A 14,462-nucleotide genomic window follows, 5' to 3' on the forward strand; every position below is an offset into this window, starting at 1 on the left:
AAATACGGTAATGTGATAGGCTGGAATTGATAAGAGGTCAGAATGTTCAGCTGCCACTCCAGTGAATTCTTCAGCACATGGCTGCACTTCGTGTCAAACAGCCTCGGACTGCAGCTGGTGACAGCAGTAGCGCTCTACTCTGATGCCCTGCAAACTTGCTGCGGTGGCACATGAACCGCTCCTCCATCTGCTGCCAGCTCTGGTTGCATCGGCCATCCAGCTTGTAACAGAGGATTTACAAAGCAGAAAGCCTCCAGAAGACGTCCAGCTGGTCCAAGGAAGTGGAGTTGCAGGCCAACCATAAGATGAGGGACTCAGTGGCAGATTAGTGGTTTTGAGGAACGTCACCACAGTGGCCTTGCTGCTTCCAGGAGGGGGAGAGAGCCTGGCAGTAAACTAACTTTACAAACTAAATAGCACTGGTGGTTGTGTATAAATACTAATAAATGGCTCTATAAACAAAATGAAAGAAACATTAAGAACATAAATGAAAACTACTGAGAATGAATTTGTGAATGCTTTTTCAAATCTCAAAGTCTGGGAAAGAATCTACATCCTAAAGGGAATACTCACAGCCAGTAATAAAGAAATACTAAAGACAGCTTGAAATGTGATCCTTCTTAGGATTTTGTCTTTCTTAAGAAAATGTAATGTCACCCTCAATTAATGAGCAATGATAACAGGAAGGCAAGGAAGAAATATTTTTGATGCCATTACAATTCTTCAAGAGAAATTAGCTAAACTTGGCAACAGTGATTCAAATCGGTAAATACACAAAAAAACAGAGATCTGACATGGTTCTTATTGGTGCATTTTACCAAACGGTTAGAAGAAAAATAAAGTTCAAGCTTTAAGAGGAAGAAACGTTTCACTTTCTTTAAAACAATGTTTTCTCATGTCATTTATCCTGTTGCTTATAGAATAATTAATGTGACCTTAAAAAGTCCTTGTGAATTAAATGAAGATATTTACTTGGTGAAGGTGATGATCTCTGACGTGGCACATCCTCCTGCTTAGTCCTCAGAGATACCCTGGGGCTGGACGGCTTCTTTTCCAAACTGGAAAACAGCCAGAATCTTATCACATCCTTTGCCTCCAAGCGTTCCTTAAGAGGAGAAAGTTTAAGCCATGTCAGTGTCCAAAAAGAGAAACGTTAAAAGAACCCTTTAACTCCAGTTAAAGGGAACAGCACAGATTCTGGAGCCAGTTAAGGGCTGAAATCAGTGAAACAGCAAACATACGAGGAAAGGAGACTGTGCAAAAAGTACTTTGAAAAAACAGTAATAACAACAACTATGTGATAATTGACAGCATATGTGTGGAAAATCTGAGGATCTTAACACTTTTTCTTTGTTTAACTCTCGTTCTAAAAGGGAGAAACTTCCAGACAATTTTCAGTCAATGTGATTAGAATATTTGGAGCAAAGCTTTAAGCGGTCATCTTTGTTGAGACTTGACAATACGGACAATTCACAACAAAAATAGTGGGATTTTTTCCCCCCTACAGAGACAGCACCATCTTGCAGTTGTCCAAGAAAACTAATTAGTCTAAAAACCTTTCTGTATGTTTTCAGACATTCATATAATTCCCTTTGAGCTTTTGTGTTACCTGGACTGTGCTTGGAGCCGAGATTGCAGCCGGGCTTTGAGTCTGGACAGACGCTTCTGTGCTATAGACCATCACTCCGAGAGGATTCGGCTTTGCACCTCCTTGCAGAACAAGCTGTACCTCTTTGCCTTTCCAGTGAGCTGGCTCCTGGAAGGGGCACCAAATCCCCCAACGAAGGCACTGCAAGAAGGCAGCTCTGGATGTGGAGGTAGCAGACAGCTATGAGAATTGAAAACCAGAAAAAAGAAAAGAAAATTTACACTGTCATACTTGCCCAGTTCTGCTTAAACTTTCACCTGGAATTGGAGTAGTTGTCTACTTATGTAGGATTAGAAATTCTTACAAAAAACACCCTATTATTAGGGAAAAACTATAACTTGGATATTAGGATGGGCAAAAAGTTGTCTATACTTTGTCTGCATTGTTTTCAGAAGCAATGGGCTTTTTGAGCGTGCAGATGTAAATAAACTGAAATGTACATAAATTGTCATCACACAATAAATGTGTGGAACAGAGCTATACTGAAAATGACTGCTTTAAGTCATTCACATGTTTTCCAGTGAATGAATGGTCCCTAAGACGGAGTTTTGCTGTCCCTTATACTCATGGCTAACAGATCTTAATGACCTGGATTGTTAAGATGAAAAAAACTAAGTGTACAGAGAAAAATTTACATAAATATTAATCATTGCAATAGTTCACAATAACATCGGAAAGCCATTTTGCCCCAAAGCCATGCAGCCCTTTTTTAACCACTAAATATAGCACCTTAAATAAAGCTTCTTGAAATACAGACAGTTATCATGTATTATTCTACACATGGTTTCAGCTGCTTCACTGTGTATAAACCCGGTTTAGAATCAGGGCTGTTCTGGTTCAGACATATAAAGAATGGAGGAAAAGTCTTGTGCTTTAAATCACCCACAGCAGAAACATGAGATTTTGCCGAATTGATTAAAAAACTGAGCCTTAAACTATTACAATCAATCAAATGTGGGACAGTATATATTACCCATACAGTACAACCTGCAAGTCCTTGTTAATTTAGAAGAAAGTGCAGCATATTATGGTTCACTGAGGGAGTACAATTCCCCTAATCACAACTCGTATGGCTCATACAAAAATCCGATGCAGCGGATCATTACTCATACAAATGCTATATTTAATCTAAATGTCATACAGAACCTTTAACCAGGTATAATATGAAAAACAAGAACTGCAGGTAATAATTTAGAATCAATTTTAACAATTTCTACCGAGTGACCATGGGAAAAAAAACTGCAACAGTAAATGATTTATCAACTTCTAAAGCTCAGGTCTTTGGAATGAAAAACATACATTGTAAAACAACAAGAGATTGTACTACTTTAAACTAAGAGAAAAATTTAAATTTAAAACTGTTTAACAATTAAGCATAACGCGGTGAAGAGAGATAACATTATGAAGAAGCTAATTGATAATTTTTAATGGGATGCTGTTGTAAAACTACATTTAGCAAATTATGAGTAGAATGTTATAAAGCAGCAGAGTGCAGGCTGGGAAGTTTTGTTTATCTATTAAGATTGAAAGAATAATGACAATACAAATTTCACTTGTTAATTATACATTTTGATTGAAATTCAAAACGCAGTACTTTAACTCAAGGTTATGATGAAGTAACTCAATCTCAGTATAATGTAGGTTACATTATACTGAGATTGAAAACCAGAGTCAGAAAAATGTCTTCCAATGGTTGATTTCCAGTGAGCTTCGTGAGAAGATGCCCAAATGAAAGCAACAAGCCTCCACCGATTGATTTAATCCATTTCCACAGAGTTCTATATCCCCTTATCCTCAGCGAGCCAGAGAGTCGTATCTGATGTACTGTGTTTCACTAGTGGTGCACAGCAGGAGAGCGGGAGCTGCGTATGACACCACAAGAAAAACTGAAGGGAGGACTAAATTGCTAAAAGAACACGGTTGTTTGAGAAGAGGCTTACTGGTGACTGAAAGCTCACATCAGCTGTTTGCTAACACAAGACCAGAATCATTCCTATCCCATTGTTTTCAACGCTGAACAACATTTCTGACTCACTGGCTTAGACCAGAATTAAATAACCACGTAACCAGACTTGAAACACGTCGTTCTTTTTTCTGGAGTTCAGCCAGTCACTCAGGTCTGGTTGAAACTAATGAAATGAAGCCAAAAATGCAGTTAATCAAAGTTGATTCAACACTTACGGGGTGACATTACTATTTCAGACATTACCATGCTGATCTGAGTAACCTTTGCCATTCACAGATAAAATAATTTGAATAATCATTTGGCATTTTTTGTAGTAAGGTTGGTTATCTTGATTTAGTATTACAATCCGTTTGATGGTCTGAAACACAAATGCATAACAAAAATCAGCAAGGGGGCAAATACTTTGTACTGTAACTCCTCTGAAGTTTTTTTTATTATTATCATTATTATTTCCAGAAACTTTTGTTGCCTTTCAAAAATCATCCTTTCAGCTTGACAACAACACTTATAATTAATTTAGCCACAAGAGGTCTTTACAAGCTAAACAAAAGCGACAATCATTTTGTTCGTTGTTGCGAAGACTAACGAGTGCAATCTCTGCTGAGGGCAGATTCAAAATGTCAATTTATTTTGCATTATGCAAAGTAATCTTGCTGACCAATTAACAAAGCCCAAAGTCGAGTGCTCGGATAGGTTAATGGAGCTGACATTTTGAACAGTGCAAGGAATACTGCACTCCAGCAGGGACGCAGCGCTCAAAATCTAAAGGTTAAAGATCTGAATATTCGCTTTTTATTATTATGTAAACAAACACCTTATATAAACCCTTTAATACTTCATATGTCTGTTGTTGTCCTTCCCTTAGTTCTATTTCAATATACCAATCTCAGATTACAGCAGCTGCATTGTGTATTTGATTTGTGGCTCTGAAACAAGTGGCTTTACTCGTTATATACATGTAGTCAATAGCTATGCTTGACCCAAATACAAAAAGGACCTGCTTGTTTCACGACGTGCATTTACTGCTTTAAAGTTTTAAGAGAGCCCTAAATCTGATCAGCACCCCATATCCTCGGACACGTAGCCATCTTAAAATTATGATTTTATCCCCAAGAAGCACAGGTTTTAACAGCGTTTTCTCAAAACTGGAACTGCAGAAATATATGGCAGCCATTAAACAGATAGATGTGTGATCCCTCCTGAGACATTGCTGTTTTCCCATCTTATGCGGTCAAATTAATAAAATGTTTTATGTGAAACATTAAATTAAACTATTCCAGTTCCAAAGTTATGATAAAATGATGCAACGAGCCAAAAGTCTTTTTATGGCCCAGAAAGTAGCCGGTAAAAATTGCGAGGAAATTTAATTGAATGTTTTCCTTCTCTACTCAAACCCTGCCTGCCTGCCTTCACCACACACACACACACACACACACACACACACACACACACACACACACACACACACACACTTCATCTCTAAAATGTATGCATTCCAATAGAACACGACTGAAGGAGTAAAATGAGTGTTCAGCATATGACATAAAACTAATTTCTTATATTATTCACTGTATTTATTGCAGGAGTGATTTGGTAGCAGAGACGCCCCGCTGAGCCGTGAGAGAAAAGAGGAGACAAAAGACCAATCAAGGGGCCTTTTCTGCTGGGACGCTTGCAGCCTTTTATCTGCCCCACACTCAGTTCTTATCACAGACTTTCAGTCTTCCCCAACATAAGAAAGTATGAATGACTTTTTCTTCAAAAGTCCTCACAGTAAGTACAAATGAGGACAAAAAGACAAGAAATAGCTGGTGTAAATACCAACTAAAACAAAATATTAATTCACAAATGTTTAAACCAAAAGATAAACTAAAGATATCAGAATGTGTGTCTATTACTCACTTTGTAAAGCTAATTTTCCCAACAAAAACCTTGTTGTGTGGATCCACTGCCCCCCTGAGAAAAATCTTAGGACAACTGGGTGAGAGAGGTAATACTTCTCCTGCCACAAGCGATTTTTTTTTTAAATCAATTTCTTAAGGCCTGAATATTGTATTAGAATAAACTGGAAGAATTATGTAACAGCTCTTTGTGAAACTAAAAACTGCATTAATCCCTGTCATGATCTCAGTGTGGTGGTGTTTTAAAGTGCTTTGAGAGAGCAGGATCTACAGATGAACAGCATGGCGTGTTGACAGCTCGGGCTGGCAAAAAAACATGAAAGAGGGAATGTCAGAGACTCAAAGTTTTATAAAAACAAAGATTATAATAACCCCATTCAGAAGTGCGTGTGAAAAACTTCGTATTATTCATCTTTTAATCTGTACATCTCAGAACCGCTAACAATAAAACTGTGCCACAAAACTTCTTGAATAAAGTGCAGCAATGTCATATTTATATGCAGGTACAAGGCTTTTAATGGCTTTGTGGTAAAATCAGAGCACAGCAGGAGGTAGGTTAGCCAATGTATGCATAGGTTGAAGATTTTTATTGAAGACATAAATGTAAGAAAGAAAAAAAAAAGGCCAGGAAAAATCGACTTATTCTGAGCGCCACAGTAGCACACTGAGTCTTAATCAATTGCATGCTGGCTGGTGACAGCAAAGAGACACTAAATCAATGACTATATTTTAGAAGAAGTATAACTTTTTACACTTCGAGTGTTATGGACACGGAAAGAAAAATTTGAATTAATCAAAGATTTTGTCTTTTGAATTAAAAGTTTGTTGTAAGGCTGGCCATTATGTCCAAACAGGCAGAATGATCAATGGGTTATTTCCCCACAGTGTGATTACACAGCTGATTTGAGTGTTAAAGGCTATATTCAAAACAAGCCATTAAGTTTCAGTTAGAAAGAAAGCCGGCACGTTTCCAGAGTGCGCTTGGAAGTGAAGAATTAAAAACGTAGGCCCAAGGCGCAAACAAGGAAGGAAGGAAACTTTTTTCATAAAGTTCGACTGAAAACAATAACAGGCAATGTCACTTCACACATAATTGCTCCATGTAGCAAAAACATTTTCTAAGGGGAGAATCCATCAAAATGGATTAGAAGAGCAATGCTGCATTGTTTCCAGACAAATAATGAAATTGTCTGTTTCAAACATTTAACAGGGAAGAAACAAAGACTCCACCGCTGTGACCTGAAGCAGGAAGGGTAATCATCTAACTTCTGCAGGGCATTAAGAAGATGAGGGAGAGGGGAATATTAGTTAACTGTGTGCAGAGGACAAGTTCTGCACATCAAAGACGACGGAAAACGTTTCCCAGCCGACAAGAAGAGCTGGAAGCGGAGGCACTACACCAGCCTGATTCACCACCGAAACATCAGCAATCATAGAAACAGACACACAGCCTGATATGTGACGGCTTGCCTGACTTCCTTGAATATGTCCGGATTTAGGGGGGTAAGAAAGAGAAAGCTTGCAGTAAGCTGAGATAAAGCGCTTTGCGAAGACATATCTTTGGAGAAACTCAAAGAAATTGGAAAGATATTCAGTGACTTGGGGCTTTCTAGAGTGCAGCAAGAATTATTCCTAAATTAGGAGGATGTGGGCATTGGTGGAAGACAAAGTCTGACAGTTATTACCATTACTGCAGTCTGTTGAGCTGCTCAAGTCATTATTTCAGCCAAGACCCTGTGACAGGAACCGGCCCGTAGCCTCCTCTACTTATACTTCAGAAGGAGAAGCCTTACAGGACTGAGAGAACATGCATCAAGATCATTCATTTAAAAGGTCTTGACTGCCGATATTTTAATATAGCCACATTCTCCATACATACTCCATATAAATTCAAAATCCTGTGTACTCTATCGAAGGAAATGGAAGTATTTACATCGTTCTCAGAACTGCTGATTCTGAAAATTAAAGATTTTGATCAAAGTTTGTTTGACTTCTCAGGCAGGTTGACTGAGATCACTTCTGTAAGTGGTTGCTCATATTGTAACACAATTGATTGAGACAAATAGTGCAAGATAGTGCATTTAATTGTATGAGATTGTTTAGGTTTTCATTAATCCATGTCTGTCACAGTTGTCAATCTTTCTCCATTACAAACCATTTATTCACATAATTAACTTGCCTACAGCAAAAGAATGCCTGAAAGGTGATTTATTTGTAATCGCTTTTGGTCTTTGTGCAGCTTTGTGCATTTTCGATTTCGATTTTTTAAATCCGACTTTATTTTGTTTAATTTAATTTCCCTTTGGGGTTAATGAAGTATTTTTGAAATTGAATTTAGTCATATGTTTGGTACTTTTTGTTTTATCTGTCCAAACAAAGAATATTTCATTTTGCAAACTGTGTTTTTACAGCAGGCTATGCTGACATCCTGGAAAAATGTCAAACCTCCTGTTGACTCTGCATAATTCGCACCCAGGTCCAAAACTGGAAATATGATCTGTGATGGCATGGGCGTTTATGTTGCCCAGTGGCAATAGGGCAAAAGCATTTATTAATGACATGACAGGAGGCAGAGGCAGCTGGATAAGTTTTTAGGTTTGGAGCGACATTCTGTCGGTTCACATTTATCAAATGCAGCGGACTTGACTTAGCAGCACTTAGTTTCACTTAACAATACAGATGAACAATGATTCTCAACATACTGCGGGGAGATTTTGTCAGGAAACAACTTGAGGAAAATAAATCTACAGTTGCTGAGATAATCATTTGCTCCTTACCCAACTAAGATGCACTCTTCCTGCTGAAAGCAACAAAAAGAAGAATCCTCAAACAAAGAGCAACTAACCAGAGGCACCATTAGTAAAGACCTTTCAAACGTCTCAATGTAACGTTACAGGCTTCAGGCACTAAGTGCCTGTCGTTTTCTTAATATGTCAAATTAGCCGAGACTCTAAAAAAATAGAGTATTTTGACTTAAGAACCCCAATTAAAAAAACTTGAAATAAAATTTTACAAGCAGATTATTCATTATAATTCAACTAAACATGTTTCAAACAGATGAAAAAGCTGCTTCCAGCACTGAGTCGCTGAGTTAGTCTAATGTGCTTCACCTGCCCCTGGTTTAATATTGGGGAAGATATACCACCCAGTGCCTGGATTGACATAAAGTTTAATGTGACGCTTTATGGATCCTCAGGTTTTTTTCCCCATACATCACCACTGGCAGTTTGACATTTCAGTATTGAGTAAAATGCCAGGCAATCTAAAACAGATGTCTGTTCTATAGGGGATAAACTTTAGGAAACTCAAAACTCTTATTATGTTTTGCAATCACATAATTATCACATAAACCACAATCATCAGTCACATGAAAGAGAACAACAAAATGAGCCTTTGTTTCAGCTTCCAATAGGACAAGAACCGTAAACCGTTTCAGCCAGGGCTGCAATGTAAGGGTGATCTTTAAATCCCACTTTTCCGGTTGTTTTTTTTTTTTGTTTGTTTGTTTTGTAAAACTAGTTGGAAAACGATGCACACCTGAACATCTAAAGACAAATGTAACTCATTTCAACATACTGTCTATAGCTTAAATATTAGAGCATTAGGAAACACACTTCTCTACTGAAAATAATGTAAATGAAAATAATATGTTTTAACCCTAATAGATACATCTTGACCAAAATATGTGACGTATGTTACCACATGGCTAGAAGCATTGCATGATGAAACAATTAATTACCAGTGAATAAACAGTTTAAAAAATAAACAGAAACACAGTGGTTATGACAGTTTATTGTTTTATTTATTTTAAAGTAATATTTTTAGCGTGCAAACAACTTTTATCATGGGTTACGTGAAGGATGCATGATGTATTCTGCATCCTAGAGGATCCCAGATTGGGTCAAAAGCGCAGAATGTTGGCATTAGTTTCTATGCACCACAAATTTGGAATAAACTTCCAGAAAACTGTAAAACAGCTGAAACACTGGGTGCCTTTAAATCTCAACTTAAAACCCACCTGTTTAGAGTTGCTTATGGCTAAATTAGGATTAGTGTGTGGGTTTTGATATCTTCAATGTTTTGATGTTTTTAATGTTTTTATCTGATGTTTTTAATGTTTTTATCTTTTCTTTTTATCTATTTATTAATTCCTTTTTATTTCTCTTTCTTACTGTTTCCGAGAGGTTAGAGTCCTTGTCAAACGGCGTTTTGACTAAAGTCCAAAGGGTTGGAGTCCCAGTTGACGGCGTCTCAACTAAAGTTATACAGCTTTTTATTTCTCTTTCTCACTGTTTACGTTTTAATGATGTTTTTTAAATCTCTTTCTCACATGCTGTTTTTATTTTAATTATGTAAAGCACTTTGAAATGCCTTGCTGCTGAAATGTGCTATACAAATAAAATTTGACTGATTGATTACTGGAGTTCTTCATAAACAAACAAACATGAAGTGCTGGTAGAAATCCAATTACTTTCTCTGGGCCTAAAATTAAAAAGACATACGCTCATAGAGATTTGCTTCTGCCTGCATTTTAAAATGCTAGGAAAAATGTTAAGAATATAGTTGCACAGAGTTAAGAGAGAGCTTGCGAGAGATCTGTTTGGTGATGCAGCACTTTTATGCACTGAACATTTTTTAATTGCTCATACCTCTCGAATAGCTCTGGAAGTGAACACCTCTACAGTCGGCAGCTTTGCCTGCCGGGTACAGAAGAAGCCAGAAAAACAATGCAGGAGAAAGAACACACAAGAAGTAGGATAACTTGAAGCACAAGAGGCATGCTGTGGGCTGGCTCGCACTCTAAAATGTGTGCCTGCTAATGACATCCCACACATTCCGAGGAAAATTTATAACCGGGGCAGATATGCAGGATTCATGTTTGGAAAAATGTTTAAAAGTTTCCCATGTTAAATTTGCTTTCCACAGGAATGCCTTGCTTTGTGTTAGAATTATCTATAATTCCAAATTAAAAATTTGAAGTTTTGTAGTTGCTGTGTGATAAAATGTGGAAATGTTCATTAGTTATGGCTGTAAACCACTGTTTCTGTTTTGTTGTCTTTTTTATATAGCAATCTACCATAGCAGACCAATCGGAGTGACACATTTCCACCTACATTTGCTCAGAAATGTTGGAATTGTTATAGGAAAGCAGTAATGCAATGGTCAGATGGTTATTAATTCCTCAAAGTGGGAAATTAATTATTCCCATTGTGAAAAAAATTTAATAACTATAAGTTTATGATATGTAAATTCATAACTACCAACTATGCAAATACCATTGCCAGGTAAAGACACTTCATTTTCTTTCTCTAAAAATAGTCCTGCAAAAGTGTTTGATTGAGCACATGGATTGTTTCATACACCATCAAAGACTTGGCTGTTCTGCTCTAGATATAAGAGAGCATATGAAAAAGCATAATTTAAATAGGCCTGCTTCAGGTTTAAAGTGGCTCTTAGCACCTCATTTGGTAACTGTGTTTAATCAAAACCCTTGCTTTCTTCGCTGAAGCTGCTTTACAGAGACAGCATGGTCTAAGTTTGAGTTTGAACTCACAAGACAACGATTAGATGTTCAAACATCACCACCAATCGCCTCTCCGGTTGCCAGGGCGCCACATCCATCTGGAAAAGGATGGCACTGCTGGCAGGCACTGACAGGGTAAGACTCACCCCGGGCCTATCGCAGGGGGGAGATTGATGCACTTCTCGGCGGGGGAAGAACTGACATTCATTTTAATTAGGCAGGCAAAATAATGTGTCTGTGGCACGTAGCTTCCCTTGCCTCATCTTCAACGTCTCCTCTCATGGAGAGAAAGGAAAAGGCGTCTCCAGGGAAGAATGAACTCCAGAAAAGGCCACCAATCAGGCCGTGTATATATCACTTCTAAGTCCTCATGACATTATTTTTCTTAGGATGTTTGATTAACATTTAATTAACATTTGTATGACATTTCATATCAGAACAAAAACAAATATTTAACCGGTTTCTTAAAAAGTGAGCTTCACACCAGTGGGAAGATTCATGTCTGCGTAACAACGAAGGTAGCACCAATTACCTTAGCAGCACCAAACACTGAGGGGTGTTTTTTTTTGTGTGTTCTGGGGATAGTGTCATTGTGGCACAAACATTTTAATGAGTGTTTGATTGCTAAAAGCTTTGGTAGATTCACATTAATTTACCAAACACCGCACAACCCTTCAGGCGCACAGAGAGGCGACACACATACAGCCACTTAGGGGCAGTCATGGGAAAAACACACAACAATCTATACAACATGTACCGTCTGTGAGCCAATTAAAACCCAAACAAGAGTCTCCGTGGCACCAAGGAGAGGCTGTACACTGACACCTTTAATAAACTCTGCTGCTGCCAGCCATGTTCCTACCTTCTGCTCCACATACCGTTTCTCTTCCATCCCCTTCACACTGACATCTCAGATACAGAAATAAAAACATGATTAAGAGGATTTTTTTTTTTTTTTTTTTATGTGTAGAGCTCAACTTGGAAAAGGCTTTTTCTCAATGTAAATCAACTCAATATCAACTCTAGTTTCAGTTAAAATCCTTACACTGTTGGGTATTTATTTAAAAAAAAATGAAATGTAGAAATTAACTTGATCAACTGGAACCCCTGCGGAAAGGGTTATGACTCAAATTAACTTTCAGATATACCAAAGCACGAATACATCTTTTTAATGTTAGCCATGCTCTAAACTAAACAGTCTGACTGTGATATTTCATTAAAACTGCAATCTAAGGTTCTACATGTTTTAGGCAATGTGCTGTCAGGACATTTGAGCAGCTCTCTGAACTGAATTAGTCATGTTAAGGGAGAATATTGAATGAAGTGCAATAGGTACAATGCAGTGTAATTTTTCTTTAAAGCAGCTGAGTTTGTTAATACAAGCTTATGCAATTATTAAACTAAACAACCCATTAAAATTTGATTTTTATTGTACAAAATCAGGCACGTGCAGAGGAGGGGGGTCTGGGAGTGTTTGAGCACCTGCCCCCTTTGCTCCTTGCCCCCAAGTGCCCTTTTGGTCTTTTTTTTTTTTGGTATTATTTTTCTAAGCCCTCTTCTGACACATAATAATGTACTAACATTATTTGTTTTTTGTTGGGGGTTTTTTGTACAAAATAAGCCTTTTGTACAAAAAAAATTAAAAAACTAATTTTTGTCTTGTGAACTTAAAAAGTTATTTGCCAAACATAAACTTTTATTTGCAAAACTCAGTAGGCTTTTCTCATGGTGACATGCATTAATAATTACATTTTTGTTTTTCTTTTTTTCGTTTTTCTGCAGTTCCACATTAAAGTTTGATGCAGCTCTGCTTTCCTGAATGGACCATCTTCATCTCCACTGCAAGTGTAGCAAACAGGCAGCTCTGTTTTATAGATTACAGTCCACTAAAAGGTTGCATTGAGCCCTTGTTTACATTTTTAATAGTGTAATTCTGTAAAGACAAAATATTTCTGGTGGTCCAGCTCTGATTTACATATCTTCCTAAATTGTGGATTTGAATATGGCAATAATTTCTCATAACAAAATAGACCTGCAGAAAGAAATTACTAATAAAATATCTTACATATGCATAGTTGTATGCTTTATATAGAGATTTTGCTTAGCTTTGATTGTATATCTCACAATTTTGTTATTTATCATTGTTTATTAAACTCTGAAAGCTGTGTGGCTTTGATAATATTCTGTCCTAGAATGAGGTTAGATGTGCCCCTTTTTTTTTCAGCACCTGCCCCTTTAGTGGTCTCTGCATGGCCCTGTACAAAACATATTTTTTGCCATTTTTGTGATTGACGTATAATGCGGTGACATTAGGTGGAGTAGTCAGGGGGTCGGCTGATTAAACACTTTTGCTACCTACTGTTTAAGGTGACACTTAATAAAAGTGAGGCGTTTCTACGGCATGTCTGAACATTTTTTTAGATCACTAAACTTTTGAAGCTTACACGATGTCGTTTACAAGAAACCAGATAAGATCTGACAGTTCCATCAAACTTGACAGCTGCAAGCCAATAAAAGAAACCCCTCTTTGAACACTCACTAAGAGAGTAGCACTTGGGTCCCAAGCTAAACATTAAGGCTAACAGAATACATCGAGAAATTCTTGGATCTTCAGTATAGATCAAGCAGGTTATTGTCAAAAGGGACATGCGGTCAGAGGAGCCAGGTAAGGCAATCCCCTCAACAATCACTATCATTTTTATTTATTTATTTTTTAACATAAATATAGTGTCAACATGCTTCATATTCTACAGAAAACAGAAAATCCCAAAGGGGAATGTATGACCTGACTGAATTGCATTTGAGTGCAATTCTGTTTCAATTCAATGTATTTCACAATAAATGTAATATGGCAACTTTACAAGAAGGATAGATTAATAAAGTGAACAAAAATCAGTAATCTAGCAACAGGTACCATTACACCCTATTGACAGATATGTCAATTTTAAAGTCCATTAGATGAAAAACAGAGTACATATAGTTAGTGGCAGCAGTAGCTCCTTCAAAGACTTTGTTCAGGAGAGAGGAAGTTGAATACAGAATGGCAGAGGAGCTTATTGAGGGCTGTCTAGTGGGCTCCTCCAGGAATATGTCACAGTTATACACAGTGGGGTTATCAAGCAAGACAATGACCCAAAGCACTTTAATAAGTCCCCAGCTAAATGATATAAAAATTTAATTAATGTCTTGGTGTGGCTTAGTCAAAGTCCACACTTATATAACAACTCAGATGCTGTGTCATCACCTTAAAATGCTACAAGGTGACTGCATTAACAATATTCTTTGAAGAAGAGTGAGCCAAACCTCTTCCACAGTGATGAAAGAGAATTATTACTAGTAATCATAAACGGTTGATGGAAGTTGTTGCTGCAGTTGTTGTGGAACAACCAGCAGTTAGGGGGCAATTACTTTTTCCACATTTGA

The 14,462-nt window shown here is 37.4% G+C and overlaps 1 pseudogene; it reads right to left on the minus strand.

The window, feature by feature from the left end:
• LOC148158300 (nephrocystin-4-like) overlaps nt 1-14,462 on the minus strand; it is a 174,159-nt pseudogene that overhangs the window by 90,377 nt on the left and 69,320 nt on the right.

Source organism: Poecilia mexicana, unplaced genomic scaffold (genome assembly GCF_051168715.1).
Source record: "Poecilia mexicana isolate PSO_F unplaced genomic scaffold, ASM5116871v1 scaffold_7, whole genome shotgun sequence".
NCBI lineage: Eukaryota > Metazoa > Chordata > Actinopteri > Cyprinodontiformes > Poeciliidae > Poecilia > Poecilia mexicana.